General features: G+C 42.9%; 1 pseudogene; it reads right to left on the bottom strand.

The window, feature by feature from the left end:
• Nucleotides 1-2,870: 2,870 nt before the first annotated feature.
• Nucleotides 2,871-9,116, bottom strand: LOC116888007 (annotated as a pseudogene).
• Between the last annotated feature and the right edge of the window lie 1,311 nt (nucleotides 9,117-10,427).

Raw genomic sequence — 10,427 nt, 5'->3', positions numbered from 1 at the left:
TGTGTGTGTGTGTGTGTGTGTGTGTGTGTGTGTGAGAGAGAGAGGGAGAGAGAGAGAGAGACTGGAGATTGGATTTACGTATAGGGAAAGTAAAAGGAGAGGGTTTTTGAGAAAAGAAAAGTTTTACCAGAATAGGAGGGGACAGAAAGAAGTTAATGGGGAATGAATGAAGAGGATTTTGAATAGAGTCAAAACACACATCTCTCACATATATATGAAAATGTCATAAAACAATTTTTATGTCACATGCTAATAAAAACATTTAAAAGTTGGTGATTTCTGTAATGGTATTGAACCCTTATTAGTTTTCCTGTTTAATTTAGATAGATGAGACTGAAGAAAGAATAACACCTAAGGCAGTTTTTTGTGAACTCTGAATCCAGGAAATGCTGAAGACACATAGACAATTATGGTCATGCTTTCTAAACAGAGTGAGAAGAAGATGGCCAGTGTTATAAAATAACTGACAGTTTAAGGTTAAAATCAGTAGGATAAAAGAAACTAAGAAAATAGTTGAAGTATTCCAGACTGAGAAATATGCTTGAAAGGCCTAAATTCCTGAAACTTCTTTAGAAACTTACAATATTCTCTCTTACTTGTGACAAAATATCTAATAACATAGAAAAATTCACTTTTCATCATATCACAAGGCATTTGAGCTTTAAAACACTGTTTATTGCTGCAAGAAAGTGTAGGAATTCACTGAACCTAGACAATTTGATTGATCCGATTGCAGCCAGAAAGTATTTTTCTCTTACAGAACTTAACCAAGTATAAGAAAATAAGACTTTTAAATTTCTCAAAGTGTACCCTTTGCTAAATTGTTGTGATTTTATTTAAGATTTGGGGATTTGATGTATACAAATTATGCCTTAGTTTGCTATGGCTTATTTTGCATTACCAAATACAGAGTTTATTAAAAATTACCAAAAATTCAGTTTTGAAGTTTCTTCAGGAATCAATGTGTTTAAAATCCAGTGTTTCTAATAATACAATGTAAGAAAATAACATCTTCTTAAACCCTGTGCATATGATCTTTTTCCTTAACCTATGCAATATTTCCATCTGTTTGGCACTGTGAAAGAATATCTTTATTTTGCAAACTGTTAAAGTTCAAACTTAGATCAATTAAATCATAATAAAGTTTATTTTAGATCTATACTGAGATACTGTCAGTATTTTTGTTTGTTTACTTGAGTGAATTGTCAAATACCAAATGAGCAGGTAATAAATATTTGTGGTTGTGGTCATTAGCATATTTCTTTTTTTATGAAAAAATTATTTTTAATGTACAAAAAAAGACTTATTTACAAGTTGACCGAGTCATCTCAATTTATAGCATGTAGAAAAAGCTAAAAATGTTTGGCAATATAAATTTGGCTGGACGATTCATCCACAGTATATTCAGGCATGACGATGTCTACACAAAATAGATACAGATAGAGAAAGGGGAGTTGGGGTCTATGCCAGGCAGTGAGCCCACACCATGAGAGCCAGAGACCCATGGGCATGGCCTAGGGCTGTCATTTAGAGTTGGTCCTGTCTCTGGATTGTAAACAGAGAAGTTTGCTGCCCCGGGACACAGGGGTTCCAGACTCTGTTAAGAAGTTCCTCACCGCAGTCAAGGTCACGGCCAGAAGGAAGCTCTGAGTGGTGAGGTTTGTTTGGCAAAGTTTCTATTAACTCAGAGGGACAGGTCTGGGATGTGGACATGTGTGTGGGAAGAGTCATGGGTTCACCCTGCAGGGCGCTTGGACTGATTTCTTTTTGGAGTCAGTTTCTGTATGCCATTTCTTATCTGGGGCCAGGCCATACTGACCAAGCAAATTCAGTCCAGAGTTCCTCAAAGTCAAAGAATCAATCCCTTCACCCTCCTGCACAAACACCGTGCATGTCGTCACAGGTCGGTGCCAAAAATCCTGGAGAGGAGGGGAGAGGCCAGGGGATCAGAAACTACAGAGGCTGCATGTGGTGGTTCAGTACTGACTGCTGGCCACCAGCACTGTGTGGAGGAGCCCTAGAATCTCCCACGGGAGAGTGGTCAGATAGTGCGCTGGAGAAACAGAAGCGGGTAAATACATGACCTCCTTTGCCTGCGGAAGGCCTCTTTCACCCTGAGGCCCTGTCCATTCCTAGTCCACAGAAACCCCAGGTATGTAGACACAAGTCCTCTTCCTGGGGGAGGGCTTCACTGTACACTTCAGAACACTGTAAACAGGCCAGGAGAGCCCCCCACCCCCATAGTAAAATACGTGTTTTACTAATTCTTCTCCACTCAGGAAATCGGCTGGTCCTACCCTGCCTAAGGAGTGGAGATGCTAGCAGTAACTGAGGAGACTCCATGATATCCCAGGGGTTGTACCTTCCTCCTCTGTGGTGAGCAACCTTGGCGAACTTCATGGATGAATCCAAGAGAAGCAGTGATCCCTTTTCCTCGCAGGTGGTAGAATGGCAAACCTGTCTTCTCAGAAGAGCGAATATCCAGCATGGTCTCAGATTCAAACCCAAAGTGGCTCCCCTCCCCTCTTTGGGCATGTACTTAGAAAGCCGTTGGCCAAAGTACTCTCTCATTAGCTGAATAATAGAGGCGAAGAAGCCAGAACCTAGTAATCTCATAGACATCAAAGACTGGCAAGCTTCATGTAAACGAGTTTCTTTCTGAATATGACTTTTTCAGTGTCCCGAAAAATAGGCCAAACAGCAGAGAGGATGCCCCTAAATCTTTTCTTAAAATATGTGCAAGTCTGAACCCGCTACTTCCCAACCCTCTCAGACCTAATTAACACATTTGGACAAGGAGACTAGATTAGACCCTCGTATTCCAAGAAGTTAACGTTGCTCAGGTCTGCTGTGCCAGGAGCCAGGAGCCTCTAGGTCATCATATTTAAAAACTTGTTCTCTTCAGCCAAGCTGGTGAGCATGGAACTCATGTCACCAACACCCATGTTGCTGATGCCCGCTGGGATGGAAGGCAGTGTCAGGGAATTCCGGGGTGTGGTGAGGTGTGAGGAATTCTGGGAGAGATTATGGAGAAGGCTTGGGCTCAGTGCACCAGAGAAGCTTGAGTGATTGCCATCGTCCATGATGGCATCAAAGTCAATCTGGGGGGGGGGCGGCTGCAGGAGCTGGGAGTCCATGGTGCTGGACACCTGGCTGACTCCTGGTGAAGGCAGAGGCTCAGGCTGGATATTGTCTGAGCAACCTTATGGTTGTGGCGGCTGCGACTGCATGGCTGGGCAGCCTCCGTTCTGTTCACACATGTGGATCTGGCCATAGTAGTAGAGCATGTTCTGGTCCTGTGACTGCACTATGTCCTGAGATGGCTGAGGAGTTAGGGATACCATGGTCCCTGCTGTTCCCTTGGGCATAGCTTCTGCTCTCTCTTTGTTGGCTGATGTGACAACGGCTTGGCCAGCGGTCCTGGCATACAACTGCTGTTGCCCAGAAGGTACTCCTCGGTGACCGCTAGCTGTGTTGGGCTCCAGAGGTGGCCAAGGCTGCATGAGACCAAAGCCCGTGTTCTGCTGGGACTCCATCAAGCTAGGCTGATGGGATGACGGAAGGCCAGAGCACTGTTGGTAGCAGTCCTGCTGGGGATAGCCCAGGACTGAGTGAGATTGAGACACCGCAGCCAGGGATGAATTGGCAATCCCAAGTTCCCGCTGATGGCCACTTATGATGGTGGCATTGGGGACAACTTCCATTTGCTGAGGGAGTCCCAGGTGGCTGGGCTTGGCTGCCATATTGCTGCAGGAGGGGGCAAACTGGTTCAGAGATCCACTGACAACGTTTGGACTCAGCTGGTGGTGGGTTTGGCTGTAGTTGGCCTGAGGGCTCACGGCTGCAGTCACACCCAGGCACTGACTGCCTGTAGCTGGTGGTCGAGGCTGTTGCATGTAGCTCCCTCTTGATGCAGAGGGGGCCCCTCGAAGCTGTAGGTGTGGTTGGGTGCTGTCTAGACCTCCAGAGCCGCTCTGCAGGGCTTGTGGGCTATAGCCTGGATAGTGGGCAAAGGCTGGCTTCTGCTGAACCAGGTTGCTGTGAGGAAAAGGGGGTGGCTTCACCTGGGTGGGTAGGGCATCCACGGTGCCAGAACTCACCTCGTTCCACTGCACAGGCATGTTGCTCTTGTTGAGGCTGGAAGAGGGGCTGTAGCTCAGCTGGCAGCCTCCCAGCCCAGGAGCAGAAGGGCTCATGTTGGAGTCAGCAGCCGCTAGCCTGCGGTGCCCTTGAAGCCTGGGACTAGGCAGTTTAGAGTTCTCGGAAGCCAGTACCTGTGGGAGTACCTGCTCATACTGTCATCCATGGCACCACCGTGTGGAACCTGAGACTCACCACATCATCTGGCAGCACGTCACCTCCACCAGTCCTAGGGTCAGACTCTAGCCCTGCAGAATCGACCACTCCAGCAGCCGGCTTCCATCACCAATGCCTCATTGATGTTAGTCAGCCGTGGAGAGCAGGCATGGTGGGTCAGGTTGCCATTCACGCCTGGAGTGGCCTGTGCAGGCCACCAGTGGCTTTGAAAAGAAGAAACACAAAGTTGATGAATATGCTGTGGGAAATTACATCTAGGTTAAATTAACTGTAAATAAGCAGACTCAGGCAAAGTGCAAAAGATTGTGGTCAGTTTATTTCCCAGGTTATGTGGTTTTACACTCTGTTATTACTGTAACATGTGACTTCTTGCCTATGACAATGATAACTTTAAAATATTAATGAAAAATTTCATAAGTGAAGACTGGAGAGATGGCTCAGCAGTTAAAAATTGTACTGATCCTGCAGAGGACCAGAGTTCAGATTTTAGCATCCACATCAAGCAGTTTATAATCACCTATAACCAGCTCTGGGGATCTGATGCCCTCTACTAATCTTAAATTCTACCTGCCCTCCTTTACATATCCACACATACATAATTAAAATTCTAACATTAAAATTTAATGAACAGCCAAGTGTGTGAATGGCATCCCTTCAATCCCAGCATTTGGAAGGCAGAAACAGATGGATCTCTGAGTTTGAGGCCAACATGGTCTAAGACTACAAAGAGAAACCCTGTCTTGTCTTGAAAATCCAAACCAAGTCAAGAGTTGGTAATTTCCCTTGACCTCAAGGTGTACTACAAAGCAATAGTGATTAAAAATTACATGGTATCGGTACTGAGACAGACAGGTCAACAAAGGGAATAGAATTGAAGACCCAGAAATATATTCCCATACCCCTGTTCATCTGACAAAGAAGCCAAAATCATACAGTGGGACAAAGAAAGCATGTTCAACAGAGAATGCTGGTTTGCCTAGTGTTCTGCATGTATAAAATGCAAATTAATCCACTTTTATCTCCTTGTACAAGGCTCAAGTTAAGTGCATTAAGAACTTCCACGTAAAATCACATAACACTGAATCTAATGGAAGGGGGAAGGGGAACTAGCTTCGAGCACATTGGCTTAGGGGGAAATTTCCTGCACAGAACACCAACAGCTCGACTCTAAGATCTACAATTGACAAATGAGACCTCATAAAACTGAAAACTTCTGTAAGGCAAAAGACACTGTCAATAGAGCAAAACAGCCACCTACAGATTGGGAAGAGATCTTCATCAACACTCCATCCAATAGAGGGCTAATATCCAAAATATAGAAAAAACTCAAGAAGTTAGACTGCATGAAACCAAATGGCCCAACTAAAAAACAGGGTACAGAGCTAAACAGAGGATTCTCAACTGAGGAATTTTGAATGGCTAAGAAGCATCTATGTTGAACATCCTTAATCATCAGGGAAAGGCAAATTAAAACAACCCTGAGATTCCACCTTATACCAATCAGAATGACTAAGATCAAAAACTCAGTTAACAGCAGATGCAGGTGCGGGTGTGGAGAAAGAAGAACACTCCTCCACTGCTGGTGGTTTTGCAAGGTGGTAAAATCACTTTGAAAATAATTTGGAAGTTCCTCAGAAATTAGAAATAGCTCTACCAGAAGACCCATCTATACCACTCCTTGGCATGTACCCAAAAAAGACTCCATCAAACCACAAGGACATATCCTCCACTATGTTCACAGAATTCTTATTTGTGATAGCCAGAAGGTGGAAACAACCCAATTATTCCTCAACTGAATAATGGATACAGAAAATATGGTACATTTAAACAATGGAATACTATTCAGCTATTAAAAACTAGAACTTCACGAATTTTGAAGGCAAATCGATGGAACTAGAAAATATCATCCTGAGTGAGGTAACTCAGACTCCAAAGGACATACATGGTATACACTCTCTGATAAATGGATATTATTCAAAAAGCACAGAATACTCACGATACAATTCACAGACCATATGAAGCTCAACAAAAAGGCCAAAGTGTGGATGTTTCAATCCCACATATAAGGAGGAACAAAATAATCTGGGGGTAAAAGTGAGAGTACCTGGGTGGGGAGACAGAAGGGGGGAAAATGGTAGGCAGGATGGGGTAAGGGGAGACAAAGAAGAGAAACCCAAGGCAAGGAGAATAAATAAAATATCATCACTGTGAGGTGATGGGCATCAAAAGTCCCAGATACCAGGAATGTCAGGCTCCCCAGGACCAGTGGGGTGACATTAATGCTGAGATGCCCACTAGGTGAGATAGTATCTGAAGACCACCTCAGTGAAATCGTATGGTCCCCCAGTTAAGGGAATGGGGTACCTCCTCATCTAAAACAAATTAACTAGGAATTATTCCTGTATAAAAAATATGGGGACAAACAATGGAACGAAAATGAAGGAAAGGCCATCCAGAGATTGCCCCACCTTGGGATTCATCCCATGTGCAGACACAAACCGGGCACACTACTGTTGATACCAAGATGTGCTTGTAGACTGGAGCCAGGTATGGCTGTCTTCTGAGATGCGATGCCAAATCCTGAGCAATACTGATGCAGATACTTATAGCCAACTATTAAAATGAACCTGGGGACTCCAATGGCAGAGACAGAGGAAAGATGAAGGTGCTGAAAGGGATTGTAATCCCTTAGCAAGAACAATGGTATCAACTAGCAGGACCGCTCACAGAAACCAGGGATTAAGCCATCAACCAAAGTGCATACATGGGCTGGTTTGTGGCCTCCTCCGCTACATAGGTAACAGAGAACTGCCTTATTTGGCCACAGTGCGAGGGAATGTGCTTGTTCCTTTGGACACTTGATGGCCCAGAGAAGGAGGATGCTAGAGGGGTGAGGTGGGAGTGAATGAGTGGGTGGAGGATCACGCTCTTACATGTGAAGGAGAGGGGATATGGGGTTGGGGGTTTCTTGAGGAGGGACTAGGAAGGGGGGACAACATTTGAACTTTTAATAAATAAAATAATTAACACAAAACTAAAAAAAATTAAACCAAGTATGCCTTAGTTTTAAAGCATTCACTTTTCTGAGTATCTAAATGAAAATTTTGACTTTTACAAAATGCTTATATGAATAATTTCTTTGTCTACTGTATATACAATATAACCACTGTCTATACTTTATTACTTAAATCCGTTTCAATTCTCAAATTGACTTCTGTAGTACCACCACGCTTGCTGTGGTGGTTTGAATACGTATGCACCCACCCCACCCCACCCCTGCCAGTATATTCATGTGTTGAAAGCTTGTGTAATTGTCTCAGAGGCTTACTTTCTTTGTCAGCTAATATAGGCCTAGTCATCCATACAATCTTATCTAGGCCTAGAAATGTTTTCTACCTCTAAGGCATACTTGCTTAATAAGATCACCACTTCCTAGTTCTTTCTGATCTCTGGCTGATTGGTTCAACTCAGCTGTTCTGGCCCAAACTCCTCTCTCATCTGACTGATTTAATTTGGCTTCCTTCTCGTCCTCTCCTATATTGCTCTGCCTGCCCTCATACTAACTTTAGCAATCTCTTCTAATCTTCTGGCTCCTTCTCATTCTCCTGTCTTCTGTCTTCACTCATGTCTCCTGTCTTCACCTAGGTCTAACTTGTTCTTTCTTCAACCTGTTTCTGTAAAACTCTTGCAGCAAAACTGCCACCTTCCTTTTTCTCTGTGCTTCTCTCTTATGTAGCTCCCTGTCTGCCTGTATGATGCAATGACAATATTCAAGTAAATTTCTGAAACTGTAAGCCAGCCCTAATTAAATGGTTTTCTTTTTAATTCTCACCTTGGACGGGGTGTCTCTTCACATCAATAAAACCCAAACTAAGTCACTTATATTCAAGAAACTTTTATTTTTACCGTACAGCATTTCTAACTCACAAACATAAGCTATTATTGCTCACATTATGTGAAGGGGTGAAGATTTTCCAGTAAAGAAAACACAATAGTGCTTTGATTTCTACTATCTATGATGATAACAAATCTATTGCTGCAAATCCAAAAAAGTAAATACTAATTGGTGCATTTGTTTGTTGCAATGTAAATGTCAAAGATTATTGGTACGATGTGTTAATATGTAATAATTAGGTTTACAAAATAACTATACAGGAAAGTTTGAAGTGTGTAAAGTTTATTATACTCTGTGATTTTACTGAGGCTCTTAGATCATATCATGCTCAGATAAAGGGAGAGGGGTCATAGTACAACGCAATTTACTTTAAGAAGGCTTCAGGTTGAAGCATTACATTATTTTCATTATCTTTATCTAAATTAATTAACTAAAATCATACAGTAATAGTCAATTACGTATTTGAACCCACTAATTAATACTACACACACACACACACACACACACACACACACACACACACACACACAGTTTATACAGTTGTTAAGCGTCAGAGAATGGATATGCCTACACACTAAAACTTCTGCTTAAACTCACCAATGCTCCTGTGTTACATCTTCATTATTCATTTTTTAAATGTTGAACTTTTCAAAATTTATCCTTTGCTATTTCAAACATGTACATAGTGTAGTTTTAATGGTGGGGACTACGTCCACTCTGCCACAGATCTCTGGCCGCTTGGGGAGGCAGACTGTGGAAAGTTGACCATGCTTATCCCACACCCCGTGTCAGGCCACAGGGCAGCCATGGGACACTGCTCCAGGGGCTGGGAAGCGCAGACTGAGGTAACCAAAACAGCTGTGCTGACTTGGATGTCCTGGGCCTGCAAGGAGGCTGGGGCCATATAGTTCTCAGGCTATTGGGCATCCAGGGATCCTGCAGGGATGAACCGTGGCTTGACTGTGGTAGGCTTGAGTTAGTTTGTTGGTAGGCTTCTGCTGGGAGCCAAGGGAGGCCTTCTTCGGGAGATTTTCTGGCAGCTCTGTAGGCAATAGCCTTCTCTGGGGATCCCAATGAAAAAAGACATTAGGTGATTTTAAGGCATTCATTGCCATGGCAGAAAGTGGATGAGTAAAACCATACCCCACTTCTCAGAGTGGGCCCGAGATTAAATACCTTTTGGGAGAGGAGTGTCTGGGAAGGGAAATTCATTGACTAAGCCCCAGACCTTTAGGTACCTCTTTATAATGGAGATCTGTCTTGATCCAACATGACCTGTGGTCACATCTTCTACCTGTGGAGGGGCTTGGGGAGTTGCCCTTTATATGATTGATGGTCACAAATCTATGGAGGACTGCAGGCTAGGACTGGTTTTCTGAGTGTCAATAGAAACACCTACAGTCCCTGCAGGGTCTCCAGAGTTCAAGCCTCCCAGGAACCAGGGTGCCTTTTACTGTCCCACAACATAGTACATTTTTGGCTTTAATTTTCACCCACCCATACCAACCTTCCAACATTTATTTTTTTCTCCCAAAAGTCCTCTTCACATTACCCAGTCTCTTAATTTTTATTTTGTGAACCATTGAATTTAATTGGGGTCAATTTTATAGTCATAGGTGTGGATCTACTCACTGGTATGTGGTGAAACTCATCGGAGCCTCATCACTGGAGAAAATTAACTCCCATCAACAGCCATAATCTATTACTTCCCTGAGAGAAGCTTGGCCCCTTACATCCCTAGGTTGTCCATGTTGAGAGTCCCAGACTCAGTTAGTCCCAATATAGGCAATCTCATATTGTGATTTCAAGAATTAAACGACTATTTTTCTATATTATTCAGATAAGTGAAAAGAAGAAAAGATAGTCTTGCTTAGCCACAGTAATTCTAATCATCTAATATCTTATTTTGGTGAAACATCATTACTAACAGTAGAATTTTCAGAAAGTTCCCAAATACAATATGGAAGTTGGGCCTATTTGTTTCAAATTGCTAGGAATAGAAAAACAAGTCAAGATGTTTGATATATTAAGTGATAATTCAAACTAAAGGTTCCAAAAATTTACTTTTTCTTTAGAATTTTTTAATTTGAAATTTTCAAGCACAAAAAAAAAATTATATACTAGAAGAACACATTATCTTCTGGTTTATTAAAACAGCTAAAGGGTTAGAGTTAGCTCAGTGGAGGCGCTTGCCTAGCAAGCACAAGGCCCTGGG

Source organism: Rattus rattus, chromosome X (genome assembly GCF_011064425.1).
Source record: "Rattus rattus isolate New Zealand chromosome X, Rrattus_CSIRO_v1, whole genome shotgun sequence".
Lineage (NCBI taxonomy): Eukaryota > Metazoa > Chordata > Mammalia > Rodentia > Muridae > Rattus > Rattus rattus.
This window is presented reverse-complemented; position numbering and strand designations above follow the sequence as displayed.